The sequence below is a fragment of the Sphaerodactylus townsendi genome, linkage group LG04 (genome assembly GCF_021028975.2).
Source record: "Sphaerodactylus townsendi isolate TG3544 linkage group LG04, MPM_Stown_v2.3, whole genome shotgun sequence".
NCBI classification, from domain to species: domain Eukaryota; kingdom Metazoa; phylum Chordata; class Lepidosauria; order Squamata; family Sphaerodactylidae; genus Sphaerodactylus; species Sphaerodactylus townsendi.
In genome coordinates, this window is record NC_059428.1 from 49627614 (window position 1) to 49640993 (window position 13380).

Consider the following 13380-nt stretch of genomic DNA (forward strand, 5'->3'; position numbering starts at 1 on the left):
TAACAGTTTTGAAAATCACTCTATAACAGCAAAGAGAGATTCCAGTTTGAGGCCCCTGGGTTGGAATTTGTATGTAGATTTGATACTATCATATTCAGAAAGGCTTGGGAGTGGCTGACTCATTGCAGAAGGTAATTACTCCTCTTTAGAGGTTTGTACACGCTATTCATCTTACCCTGCCAATTCATTACCAGCTAGGAATGGGCCACACCTATTCTGCTTGGATCTTTTGATTGTATCCTGCATCCTGCTTAGTAAGTGTAACACTCTTAACCTATATCTTGATTGTTGAACTTTCTGGTCTCACTTTATATAACATTTTTTTCTCAAGCACACACACTCACATGCACAAACTTTTTCTTTTCGTACTCATGTGATAAATGTCCCTAGATGTGTAATCGAGCTGCAAAAAGCAGCCACAGAAAGAGTCAAATATGGATTGGAGCTATAGTGTAGGTCAAGAGGAATTTAATTCTTTCAAGCAGTTTTTCCTCAGTTGGAAATGGCCTACCTTAGGCTATTTAAAAAAAATTCATAAAGTACTCAACTAAGACGTAAAGCTTGCTGTGATAACACTGCTGATTACTTCTTTTGCTGATTACTTTGCTATGTAATTGGAATTGTTAGATTGTTTTACATTGTAATATAGTGTGTATTATTGTACTGTGACTTTAACATGTATTAATTAATTCATGAAACAAACCTACATTTTGGCAAAAAAAATTGAGTATCTTAAAAGATGATATCCGGCTGTGTTGTTCCTCTGCTGAAGAAAACATCCTCATAGAATCACACATCATAGAATCATAGAGTTGGAAGGGCCCATACAGGCCATCTAGTCCAATTTGCTTGTGCTACTGGCAGCTGGCAGCAATGGCATAGTCAGGCAGTCCAGGGGTCACAGCAGGTAGGATGTGGTCAGCCGTTCCAAGGTCAAGGCAGGCACAGACATGGTTAAACAGTCCAAGGTCAAAGCAGTCAGGGAGTTCAAGCAGGCAGGCAAGCCAAGAAGAGTTCAGAGGAGCTGAGCATGGAACCAGGCATGTGGAGCTTCCCAGTGAAAAACACTCCGTGCACCCAGCCATAGCCAAGCCCAAGGCAAGGCCAGAATCCTGCAAAGACTTCATGCTACTCAGTCCTCCTCAGATGTGGATGTTTCCAGTTCACAGAGTCTTTTGCCATATTGAGCAGCAATGTGGGCATTTTCCCTTTTGCTGCTTAGCTGCGGTCTCTGTTTTTGTCTCTGTTGTGCAGCTGGCTCATTTGGGGCTGCTGACTGCTCTCCCAACTGCAGGGCATCTGGCTCTGTCATTGATTCTGCCTTGAGTGAAAGGGAAGGGATTGGAACTGGTGGCTCTGCTGCTTGTGTTCCTTCTCAAGGAGCCAGCTCCTGACTTATGGTGTCTACAGGCTCTGTGTCAGGTTCTTTAACTCCTGTGGGCTAACGTGACAACCCTGCTCAATGCAGGATCAGTCTAGAGCATCCTGACCATTTAAGTGGCTCTTCCAGTAGAGAAAGAGATACTTGAGTTGAAGGAACTTCCATTAGGCAGGAGGAAGACTTCAAACTTAATTTTATGGAGTGGTCGAGTACAGGACAGCATGATCAGTTTAGCCAAAGATAATGCAAGAGGCTATGGCTGATTCTTAAGTGATGGTTAATTCTTAAGTAAACCTTGGTCCATTTCCAAAATTGTCACAAACAAAATTAATATAAAGGTTCATTGTCTGGAATCTGATTGATAATGGTGAGAAATAAAAACAGCCTCTCAATATGTATGGATAGGCTTTGCTGTACTATTGTATTGTTTCACTGCGTGGTGACAGTGAATCAGGTTTCAAGTATTAGTGCTGGTAAAAGCCCACTTCAAGTATATGAAAGTTTCAAAACCAATCTGTAATATTTTCTCACTTTATTTTTTCATTTCAGTCTCTATTCTGAATTTCCTGAATTTTCCAGGGAACACCTTGTTTATTCCACAAAGTCCAACACCTCTACACTGATTTTTTTACTCAATCATATTTAATACATTATTTTTATTGACAAAATTAAGTCTGTGTTTTTGTCCAATCAAACCACAAATGCAGCTAGCAATTAAATACAAAACATGATAATAACACATCATAAAACCAATTAAAACCAAAACCATCTGAATGCCACAAATTTCACATATGAAAAACTACCAGCCAGCATGGTGTAGTCAGTGGTTAGGAGCGGTGGACTCTACACTGGAGTACTTGGGTTGATTCCCTCCACATGAGCAGCAGACTCTTATGTGGTAAACTGGATTTGTTTCCTTGCTCCTACCACATGAAGACTGCTGGGTGACCTTGGGATAGTCACAGTTCTTCAGAACTCTCTCAGCCCCATCTACCTCAGAAGGGGTTTGTTGTGAGGAGAGGAAGGGAAGGCATTTGCAAGTCAATTTGAGACTCCTCCTTTCCTTCTTCTTCAAGAAAAACTGCAGTTAAAACATAGGGTAGGTAGGAAGATTATTGAAAGGAGTATGATAACTGAAAGAACACCAGGCAGAACAAAAAAAATCTTTGCCAGGTTTTTCTAGAACAAAAAAAGCTAAAGATTTGGTGATAAATGTTTAATTAATCTTACTCATAATACAGTTCTGTTGATCTCTATTTTCATGCAATAAATATTGCTGCAGTTCTAACTAGTAGCCAAGCACTGTTGTATCTTCTTTCAAGAGTGTGGCACCAGTAGCTAGTGATGTCGAAGACATCTCCAATTTTACTTTAGGAAATTTTACTTTCAGAAAATTTCTCAAATTATTTGAAAAAAATGCTATTTTTTCAGATCCATCCAGACAGATGCACAAAAAGGTTTCTCCACCATGTAAGTGAAACCCAGGCTCATTCCGCACATGCAGAATAATGCACTTTCAAACTGCTTTCAGTGCTCTTTGAAGCTGTGCAGAATAGCAAAATCCACTTGCAAACAGTTGCGAAAGTGGTTTGAAAACGCATTATTTTGCATGTGCGGAAGGGGCTCCAGTGTCCTGTAGGGAAGCTTAAGAGTTGGGATATTTCCATATACCCTGAAGCTTTCTTTCTGACTGGGTTCTTTCTTGGTTATCAGATTGCCAAAGATTCTCATCTTTGCTTAATTCTTAAGTCTTGCCTGCTGAATTCTGAAATCACCTCTTCTCTGACTGTGCAGGTTACTGAAGCAACTGCCACTGAAGCCAGTAATTTCTTCATCTTGGTCAGGCAACGTTTGAAGAATCTGAAACTAGAACACTAAGGGGCAGAGCTTCTGCTTTCAGCTCTTCTTTCTTCAATCTCCATCTTCCTTTGACTCCCAGACCAGGCATAACTCCATGCAGACCATGCATAGCCTTATATTCTTTCTCACTAAGACTTCTTCAGCCAATAAGATCCAATACCTCTCAGGTCACTTGCCCATTAATTCATAATAATGAAATAATCAGAGTGGCTATAATGTCTACAAACCATCTGATCATATATTAATTCTTCATGGATGCCTCTGTTCCCATATCTAACTATATCTGTATAAATAACTGCTGACTCTCAAGGAATACCATAAACCCCACGCTTTCCCTTAGGTTACAGTAACTATGAATCAGCTCTGCCTACATGCATGGCAACCTGGCAGAACCTATGCTGGAAGTAAAACCATTTTTTCTTCAGAGCTTTATTCCCTTTTCTTATGTAACACTTATTTGCAGTTTTCATAAACATTATGTACACTTTACACAAAATACGAAAGCTGTTTCTCTACAGATGGGGTGTGAAAATGAGTGTGTGTGTGCGTGCGTGCGTGCGTGTGGGGGGGGGGGGTAGAGGGGAAGGTTAATTCCACCACTCCAAGCCATTGCCCAAACTAATTAGTCCTCCCACTCCCACGCAGCAGAGTTTAACATTTACTGAAAATCATATTTATCATTACATTTTTTATTCCACTTTTCATTCAAGGAGTTCAGAGCTGTGTTTATGGTTATTCTCTCCTGCATTTTATCCGCATAACATCTCTGAGAGGTAGGTTAGGCTGAGAGACAGTGATTGGCACAACATCACCCACTCTATAACTTTGGAATTTTTACAACACCATGAAAATTGTCAGCCCAGAACCTGGATTCTGTGGCTGCACTTGGACTTAATGGAATCCTGTGGTTGATTAAATACTGGTTTGTTGTGACAAATGAATGCTGGCTGCCCAAGAAACTGTGGTTTGTGGGAAGAAACTGAACTGGGATTCTAAAACACAATTTGATCCTGGTGCTGTTAATATTAATTACTGTCTGTCATTAAATCTGAATTCAGAAAATGGCCACTTATTTAGTAGTCCTGCCTCTTTCAGTGACCTGAATACCAAGCTGGCAGTACAGAGAAGCAGAAAAACTTCCTGTGCTTCCATGGTGCTTTTTCAGGACACCTTCCACACTCTGCATGCTTCTCTCTGTGCCACCTGTCTGCTGATAGTAATGACAAACTAAGCAGGACTGTGAAGCTTCAAACTCTGTAATGGAGACATTTAAAAAACAACAGGATTAAATTTTGCTTAATCACGTTGTTTTATTTAGTTTGGCAACATACATAAATCTTGTTCCACACAAAGCAGTGTTACAGAAAGAAGCCTTTTACAACACACCTATTGGTGTACCTTTCTCCTCATACACAACAGGACTATTTTTTTCTGAAATAGGAATATGAATGTTGGCGTTCAAAATAAAAAATATTTTATGGCAGTCATTTTGATAAACATTGATAAACATTGAGTACGACTGCATTCTACCACATTCTACCACAGATTCCACCCATCTTCCACTACCAAAAGACTTTCTTCAAAAAATAAATTCATTTCTTAAACTTGTTGGGGAACCAATGGATAGATCTCTGGAAACAAAACCTGGAACTTTTGTTTTCACATATGACATCAGCAGCAAGAATACTACGCACACAGCAATGGAGAACTCCAGCTATACCTACAGTTGAAGAATTGTGGGTTAAAGTATTAGGCAGATTCTGCATGGGCCAAAAACAGCGGTGTGAAAATGGTGTGAAAACTGTAAAATGGTTTAAAATGGTGTAAAAGGATTTACACCATTTTCACACCGTTGCTTTTGGCCCATGCAGAATCTGCCAATTAGAGTTGAAAGAGATTGCCAAGTTAACTTCACTATCCAAAGAAAATAACTTAATTAGGTTTATGAACAATTGGAGACCCTTGATAGAGTATTTAGACAAAACAGGAAAAATTGAGGACAAGTAGTTTTGAAGGTTAAAGAATGTTAAAATAAGAACCAATAGAAGATATACTTTTTAATCAGTAATGATGTTAAAGATTTTTTTTAATGCTGAATGACCAAGTGTTTTTAGGGTTTAAGGGTTAATATTTAGTGCAGAAGAAATTGGGATTCTTTATGGAATAAGTACTTTATAATTTGGTGAATTTTTATCTGTGCTTTTGATTTTGGAAAGATTTTGAAGTTTAATAAAAATGGTTTTAAAAAACAATTAAAAAACCAAATGCTGGGGAAATGCACCTGCTCAATGGAAAAAAAGAAATAAATTCTTTTCTCTATTAGAAAAGGTCATTCAATGACTTGGGGCCAAAATGGACATGATGGACAGGTCCACCACAGGTCCAACCTGTGCAGTTTTAAAGTGATTTTTAAAATGCCACAAGGGTGTTGCCTGAGGAGCTCTTGTCCCCACACTGCACCTTTTCAAGTGCTGAAACAGCAGCATACATACATACCACATCACCTGTTTCAACTGTTGGAAAGGTGGGGTGAAGAACAACAGCACCTCTGCCCACCAAGGTGTGGGCTTGATCAGAATTGGGCCCTGGCAGCATTTTTTAAAATTGATTTGAAAAGGCAACAGTGTCCCTGGGTCAGACCTGCAGTTGCCATCACATCTATTGCCCTTAGCAGGACATTCATAAGAACCTTACATAGTGAAAGAAAGTCATAGGATCCAAGCTGTTAAAAGCAAGCTTCCTTGGCTAATGCCTTTAGTAATGGTCGGGTTACCCATTAAAAATGTTTCTCAAGAGACACAACTATAAAATTTCCCCACAAGCAGTAGAGTTGTGTATGTGATAGTGGGGAAATGAATACAACTAACTCCTGAAGTGGCAAGTAGTTACATGGGACAGTGCCATAATTCAAGCAGAATACATGCTGGGATACACCTTGGGATATTTGCCTGTCCTTCCTTCGATCAACCAAAGGTTTGAAGTTGCAAAAGCCACATAGCTCAAAGAATTATGGGGAATGCTTGCCTGCTTGTCCCTGCCAAAGACTGACAGAAAAAAACTGATTAGATGCTAGACCCATAGCAATTTCCAAAAATTTACCTGCCAAGGAAGTTTGGGCTGTCTGTAATCAGTTATCCCTTTGAGTTCCCTCTTGGTGCTTGGGCGATGTACATCTTCTTGCCTTCTTTGTATATTGACACAGACTAAGCCACAGCTTCCTCTTCTGAGATGCAGCTCAGCGGTCAGGTCCAAAGATCTAAATATGTGGTCTTAAAGAAGAAGAAGAGAAGAGTTTGGATTTATATCCCCCCTTTCTCTCCTATAGGAGACTCAAAGGGGCTGACAATCTCCTTGCCCTTCCCTGCTCACAACAAACACCCTGTGAGGTAGGTGGGGCTGAGAGAGCTCCGAGAAGCTGTGACTAGCCCAAGGTCACCCAGCTGGCATGTGTGGGAGTGTACAGGCTAATCTGAATTCCCCAGATAAGCCTCCACAGCTCAGGCGGCAGAGCTGGGAATCAAACCCGGTTCCTCCAGATTAGATACACGAGCTCTTAACCTCTATGCCACTGCTGCTCCTGTCCTGTCCTGCTGTCCTGTCCTGCTGAATTCACTAAAGCTTACTTTCACAGAAGTGTACCTAGAATTGAAACAATTCTAAAGGAGGTATTGTTTTGACTGAAAATGCTTGATATCAGAGCCTCTCTATTAATTACCACTTCTGGAAACAGCAGAAGTAAATTAAGAACAGGTCTTCATGTTACTTACTTATGTCGACCAGCCTATTCAAATTATATTTATATATTGATTATTTTAATATTTAGTCCAAAGCTGATCCCTCCATGTTCCACGTAACCTTGAATAATCAGTGGTGCTGGTGTAGCCCCTATGTAAGAATGGGATGACCCACAAAGGGGTGGAGTCTGAAAAGGAGCAGAAGGCTGCAGAACTCATGAGGTAGGAGGAAGCAAGGCTGGCAGGCTGGGACCTTAATTGATTTTTATAAGCCCTTAACGCCTTGTTTAAGGTAACTGTAATGTTGTTGGGAATTAGTGGGAAGGGAGTTGTTTATTTTTGCTATATTGTAAATGTTAGAATTTATTGTTTCAGGGTTTTCTGTGTATGTAGTTGATGGGAGTTCTTTTGGGGACCTTCATCATCTTTAAACCAGTTCACCAAGCCTCTGAAGTCTTCATAAGCCAACCATCAGCAGGAAGAATTGGACTTGGCATTACAAGACTGTAAATAGAAGGACTTGAAATGCAACTTAACAGGACTGTGACGTGCTAATGTTAAATGTTAATGTTTAATAAGTGTTATTTGTTAAGAAAAGTAAACCATTTTGTTTTAAATTTAGTTGCTGCAACTCCTTCCAAGTTCTACCTCACAGAACCCACAGTTAGAGGTTACACTACTGAGAACCAAACAAACAGGAGAATACTGCAGCCCTCATCGCCTCATGTCTTTACCTGTAATCTTCCCAGAGGAATCTGGCTGGCTTTTACTGGAAGCACGCTGGACTGGTTGGAAGCAAGAGGCTTGTCCAAAGCCACAAGGTGAGAACAAGTTAGGGGTGGGTCCTAGTTTTACAATCCCAAACCCCTCCTTTGCACCCACATACACTGTTGCAACATAGCATCCATTTTACAGAAAGTAAACATGATAGATGGAGATAAAACAGATAAACCACAAAACAGAGGGAAGGTCTAAGCTTACAAATATCCCAAAGACCCACATCAATTCCTCTTCAATCAACATAGCCCAAAATTTTAAAAATTCTGCCAAGGTCAAGTCTACAGAATTCCCTTCCTGTTTCCCCTCTTTCCTCAAAAAATAATTTCTATTTTTCTTGTATCTCCTCCAATTCTAGCCTGAAATGTAGAATGAATTCTATAAAGTCTGACAGACAGACATCATGTGACAATTTTCTTGTATGAACCCTAGTTTGTCTGCTTGTTGTACTGCTACCGTTCCCCAGCAAATAAAATGAAGATATTTCTTTTCTACTGTTTTAGGACCAGATAGTGACACTGCTCAACAAACTGGTCTGTGAATTCAGGTGTCACAATTAACCACAATTTGTATAAACCACAACGTATTGTGACATCCAGTGCTGGGCAGCAGCTAAAGGGGAGGACCTTGGCTTCTATGCCAATTACTCACCTGAGCAACAGATTAGCTGCTGTGTGAAACAGTCTGGTGCACCATGTGGATCACTAGCTTGATCTAGCGGGCTGTTCTTATGTTCTGAAGAAGGCGATGCTGTCTAATTAGCAGCCTGCCTTCAGTACTGCCCTTTCCTTATTTTGTCAGGGTGCATATTCCCATGAAACACTTAACCAACCTCTGTAGGGGCAAGGAGGCACCCCCGTTTGTGCTTCACCAAGCACTTAGCACCAGAATTGGGAGTTTTAGCAGTGGGCATCCTGAGGAGAAAAACCACAATTAAAATCAGTACACTTTTTTTTTTCTGTGTTTGTCAGGTCAGCTGAAGAAACACTTTCATCTCAACATTGTTGATTCCACACAAACAATATTTTTCTCTGCTTTCTTAAAAAATATTTCACTGTCACAATTTTAAAAAAAATGCTACCCCTCTCCCCCCATTATTGATTCGATTGTTTCAGGAAGGTTAAGGTAGTGGTGTTGATATGTAGTGGAAGAGCTAGAATGGAGTCCTGTAGCACCTGAGAGACTAATTATATTTTGAGGTATTTTCCAAAGCTTATATACCCCAAAAATTTATGTTGATCTCCATGGTGTTAATAGACTGAAACCCATAGTTGGTCTCCATGGTGCTAATAGACTGAAACCCAGCTCATGGTAGTTCCACAACAAATGTTAGCCTTGAAGATGCTACAAGATTCCCTTTTTATCCAGAGCATGTGTTTTATATGGCATAATGTTTAGCTAATACACACTAAAAGGCTGCATTAAATTAAAATTCATGAACATACCTTGCAAGAATGAACCTACATCCTGTAGAAAAATGTACACATTTAACCTCTTTCTTTCCCTATCTCCTCAACTGTCCACCCCCAGCTTTTCTGCCTCTGCCCCCTGTCCCCGTTCAGATCACCCCTATTGCCGTGGAGGTTGTGTGAGGTTCCATGGGCGAATTCCCATAGGACAGAACAAAACACTCCACTTCGCTGTGTCTCTGTGTGTCACCATTCCCAACAGCTGCTGCGCGGTTGTGAAATGGAGTAAGGTGGGATGAAGGGAGTGTGGTTTGGTTAATGGATGGCCTGTCATTGGATCATGAAGGTTTATGTGGCCCTTTTTGTGGGCACTGAGCTTTGCTTGGACTAAATGTGCCAAAGTTTTCTCCCCAGGGGAAATGGCACATGCTCTCCTGGGAGGGAGTCCTCTTGAAAGCAGAGCCTGATCCCGTGCATGCATGTTGACTCAAAATCACTCTGTAAAGTCTCCCCCACTCCCCCAAGAAGTAAATGATTTAGAAATTCAGCCACAGAGGAACGTTAGCCATGCATTGGGTTAGATTCCCGTATTAGCCAACAGGTTTGGCCTGAGCTCTCCTTAAGGACTACCTGGTTTACAACATCACAACCTCCTTGCAATGTTGAGCATCTCTAAACGTCCTTGCTTTTAGGATGCCATTAAAAGAAAGCTAATGGTCAATCATGTGTTTTATTTTAACATGAGAAGCACCCTTCTGCATTTCTTGCCTTGTCCTCCAAGATGCTGCATGAACGTTAAATAAATTCCACAATCATAAAGCCTTTCCTCACTATGCGAGAACCAACCAGAAATATGCTAGGTGAGACATGGCAAAGGTCTTTACACCAAAGAATTATACAAATTCGACATTCTGAAGGCAGACTTTTTGAATTCAGGGAAATGGAAGGTTGGTCAGTGAGGGGGAAAATAAAAAAGTAATAGGAATGTCATGTGTTGTTAGGAAGGAACAAATAAAATGTAGTTGTTTGCTTGGTCTTTTACAAATTAGGCTAGTATCTCTCCACCCCCACCCCCCTTTTTACTGTGTGACATTTTGTGGGAAGAGAGGCATGACCATGATGTACCATCTTGGATGTACCATCTTTATTGAGTCTAGGAAGACATCATGGAGTGAATGCTGCAGAGGGGGAAAAGGTGGAAAGCATGTTTAGGTCGGGGACAAGATTAGTATAGTAAATCCATAATAAGATGAGGAATCCAGTGTGTAACACACACATGCAAACGATCTATCCATATATTGTGGGGTTTCAATACACTCTGAATAGATTTTGGCACCCAAATTCTAACTGGGGATGCAGAATTCATGGCTGCCAGTAAAACCCCGTTTTACGTTGCCTGAGCGACTGGCCAAAACGGAGAGCTAATTGTATAACGAATTAGTCTGTATGTGTAGATGTAAACTTCCCCTTATGCAAATAAAATTCTACCATAAGTAAATCACCGGAAGGAACTGTTTACTTTCTTTTCCACGCCTCAGCAATAGGCAGTTCTCTTTAACAAAAGGAAGTTATTTAACTATTAAATGACATTGCCATTTCGGAATTCACAGAATCAAAGCCTAAACCAAAGGGGTAAGCAAACACTGTCAGCTTCCTTTAAGCTAAAGACAAGGTTTTTACAATCTGGCTCGTTGGTCTAGGGGTATGATTCTCGCTTAGGGTGCGAGAGGTCCCGGGTTCAAATCCCGGACGAGCCCATTCTTTTCCTCTTCCAATTTTGGCACAATAAATCGTTGTAGACGACAGTAGCTTACGATAATACTGTGTGGAAATACGATCCTTTCACTGTTTGTATTTTTCATTGCATAATCTTATGGCAGATTGGCGAAAAATGTACTCAGTTTGCTTTCTTTGTGCCCTGTTCTTTTCCTGCGTATAAAATATCTCTTATAATTAATGAATTCAATTATATTTGTGTGTGTGTGTGCGTGTGCGCAATTGGAGGATCCTTTTAACAAACCAATATGAATGGAATTGTCCTGCAGTCGACTTTCAATGAAAGCAAAACCCAAAATAAAAGACGGAGTTGAATCTCTTTTCAATTATAAGTATTGCCTCACTGCCTTTTCATTTGCATTTTATGGTTCTTAATCGGTTTCGTGCAATCTTAATCGGTTGATAATTTGCTCCTTCTTTCAGCCCTTGGCTTCCCACGTTGACATTTTTTTTCTGGGGCTGTTAAATTTGTTTTCTTAGAGCTGCCGCTGGCATGTCTTCCTCCGATCTTCCCTTTCCCTTTCCCATCAAAGCCTGTGTCTTCAGCTAACGCTGCGATGAAACCAGCTGTAAAATTAATAAACTGTGTCAGTCCCCCAAAACAGGAAAGGACTATTTCAATCCACTCCAACAGAGGGCTCGTCCGGGATTTGAACCCGGGACCTCTCGCACCCGAAGCGAGAATCATACCCCTAGACCAACGAGCCACTCTCTGCAACCACTACCACAACTAGTGTCTTCACTTTTATCCCGCCACCCCTTGCACCATGCAAGGACTCTTTTCTGTTTGCGCGACTACACATGCACACATCCCTATCATTTTTAAGGATGGTTCCGTCTTCTTTCCTGTCCATACCATTACTCGCATGAACAGATCACCTGACTACATGGCCAATCCAACTCTCTCGTTCGGAGGGGGAGACGAGGGTGGATGAGACTGCGCGTACTTACTTCAGCTGCGCCTTATTGCTGGTAGAGGGTGGAAGGAAGGTCCACAGTGCTCCTCGCAAGGCGCATGCGCTGGCAATGGGATTAAAAATAATTAAAATTCTGTCATTGGGACTGGGATCTCAGCGGCGCCTTTTCACACAAATATTTTCAGGCACCCATTTTCTACTGCAGAGGAACACCATTCTCTCTCTGCAGTTCTTCCACCCATCAAAATCATAGCAGTGCTCGACGACTTGCTCTCTCTTTGCTGAACGGGAAAGGCCTCAACAGTGGTGCTTTGTGGGAAATAAAGTTGCCAACTCCCAGTTCTTTATGTGGCTTTTGTGTCCTTAAGCACTAGGCAGAAGGGCAGAGGCGTAGCTGGGCAAAGCTGTGGGGGGTGTGGCCTCTGCATTTTCCGGCCCCCCTCCCATGGATCCCCGTGCCGCCGCCCCCCCACACACACACACACCATCACTTACCTTATTCTGCAGGCTGCAGGTATGATGGTGCGTGGGAGTGGCTGCATCATGGGGGCCCATGGGGGGGGGGGGGCAGAAAACATCCAGGCTGCCATCCTCCTGACCGCCTGCTCCGTTGGGCATGGGGGGGGGGTCCCTGTTCAGTTCTGCTGGCACCCTTGGAGCGAGAGCTGGCGGTACCGAACAGGCCGCCGCCGACATCCACTCTCTCCCCACCGGAGCAGGCTGCTGCCTTCACTGTCAGGCAGAGGGGGTTTGCATGCCCAGTGCAAGAGCCTGCAGCACCAGGCAGCCTGCCACCGCCACCTTCCTCCCTCTGCCCAACGGAGCGGGCGGCTGCCTTCTCTGTCAGGCAGAGGGGGTTTGCATGCCCAGTGCGAGAGTTGGCAGCACTAGGCAGGCCGCCGCCGCCATCCTCCCTGTGCCCAACGGAGCGGGCGGCTGCCTTCTTCGTTGGGTAGAGGGGGTTTGCATGCCCGACGCTTTGGGTCAGCATTAGGCAGCCTGGACGCTTTGGGTCAGCCTTGGACGCTTTGGGTCAGCATTAGGCAGGCCTCTGCTGCCATCCCCCCTCTTCCCAATGTGGCAGGCGGCTGCCTTTTCCGTTGGGTAGAGGGGGTTTGCATGCCCAACGCTGTTGGGTCACGTGCAAGAGCCGGCAGCACCAGGTAGGTCGCTGCCGCTGCCATGCCCCTCTGCCCAATAAAGCAAGCGGCTGCCTTCTCCGTCGGGTAGAGGGGGTTTGCAGGCCAAGCGCGAGAGTTGGCAGCACTAGGCAGGCTGCTGCCGCCATGCTCCCTGTGCCCAATGGGGTGGGTGGCTGTCATCTCCGTTGGGTAGAGGGGGTTTGCAAGCCCGAGGCTTTGGGTCAGGTGATGCGAGAGCTGTCAGCACTAGGCAGGCCTCTGCTGCCATCCCCCCTCTTCCCAATGTGGCCTTTTCCGTTGGGTAGAGGGGGTTTGCATGCCCCACGCTGTTGGGTCACGTGCAAGAGCCGGCAGCACCAGGTAGGTCGCCGCCGCCGCCATCCT

General features: G+C 43.1%; 1 long non-coding RNA gene and 2 other non-coding genes across 3 annotated transcripts; 1 reads left to right on the top strand and 2 right to left on the bottom strand.

Annotated features, from left to right (window-relative positions):
• Positions 1-10659: 10659 nt before the first annotated feature.
• Positions 10660-12140, bottom strand: LOC125431677. The gene is made up of 2 exons (XR_007244334.1): positions 11889-12140; positions 10660-11504 (listed from the first exon to the last, which is right to left on the bottom strand). It is a non-coding gene; the product is annotated as an uncharacterized LOC125431677 (long non-coding RNA).
• Positions 10847-10918, top strand: TRNAP-AGG. The gene has a single exon. It is a non-coding gene; the product is annotated as a tRNA-Pro (tRNA).
• TRNAP-CGG lies at positions 11573-11644 on the bottom strand. Its single transcript has one exon. It is a non-coding gene; the product is annotated as a tRNA-Pro (tRNA).
• Positions 12141-13380: the final 1240 nt, after the last annotated feature.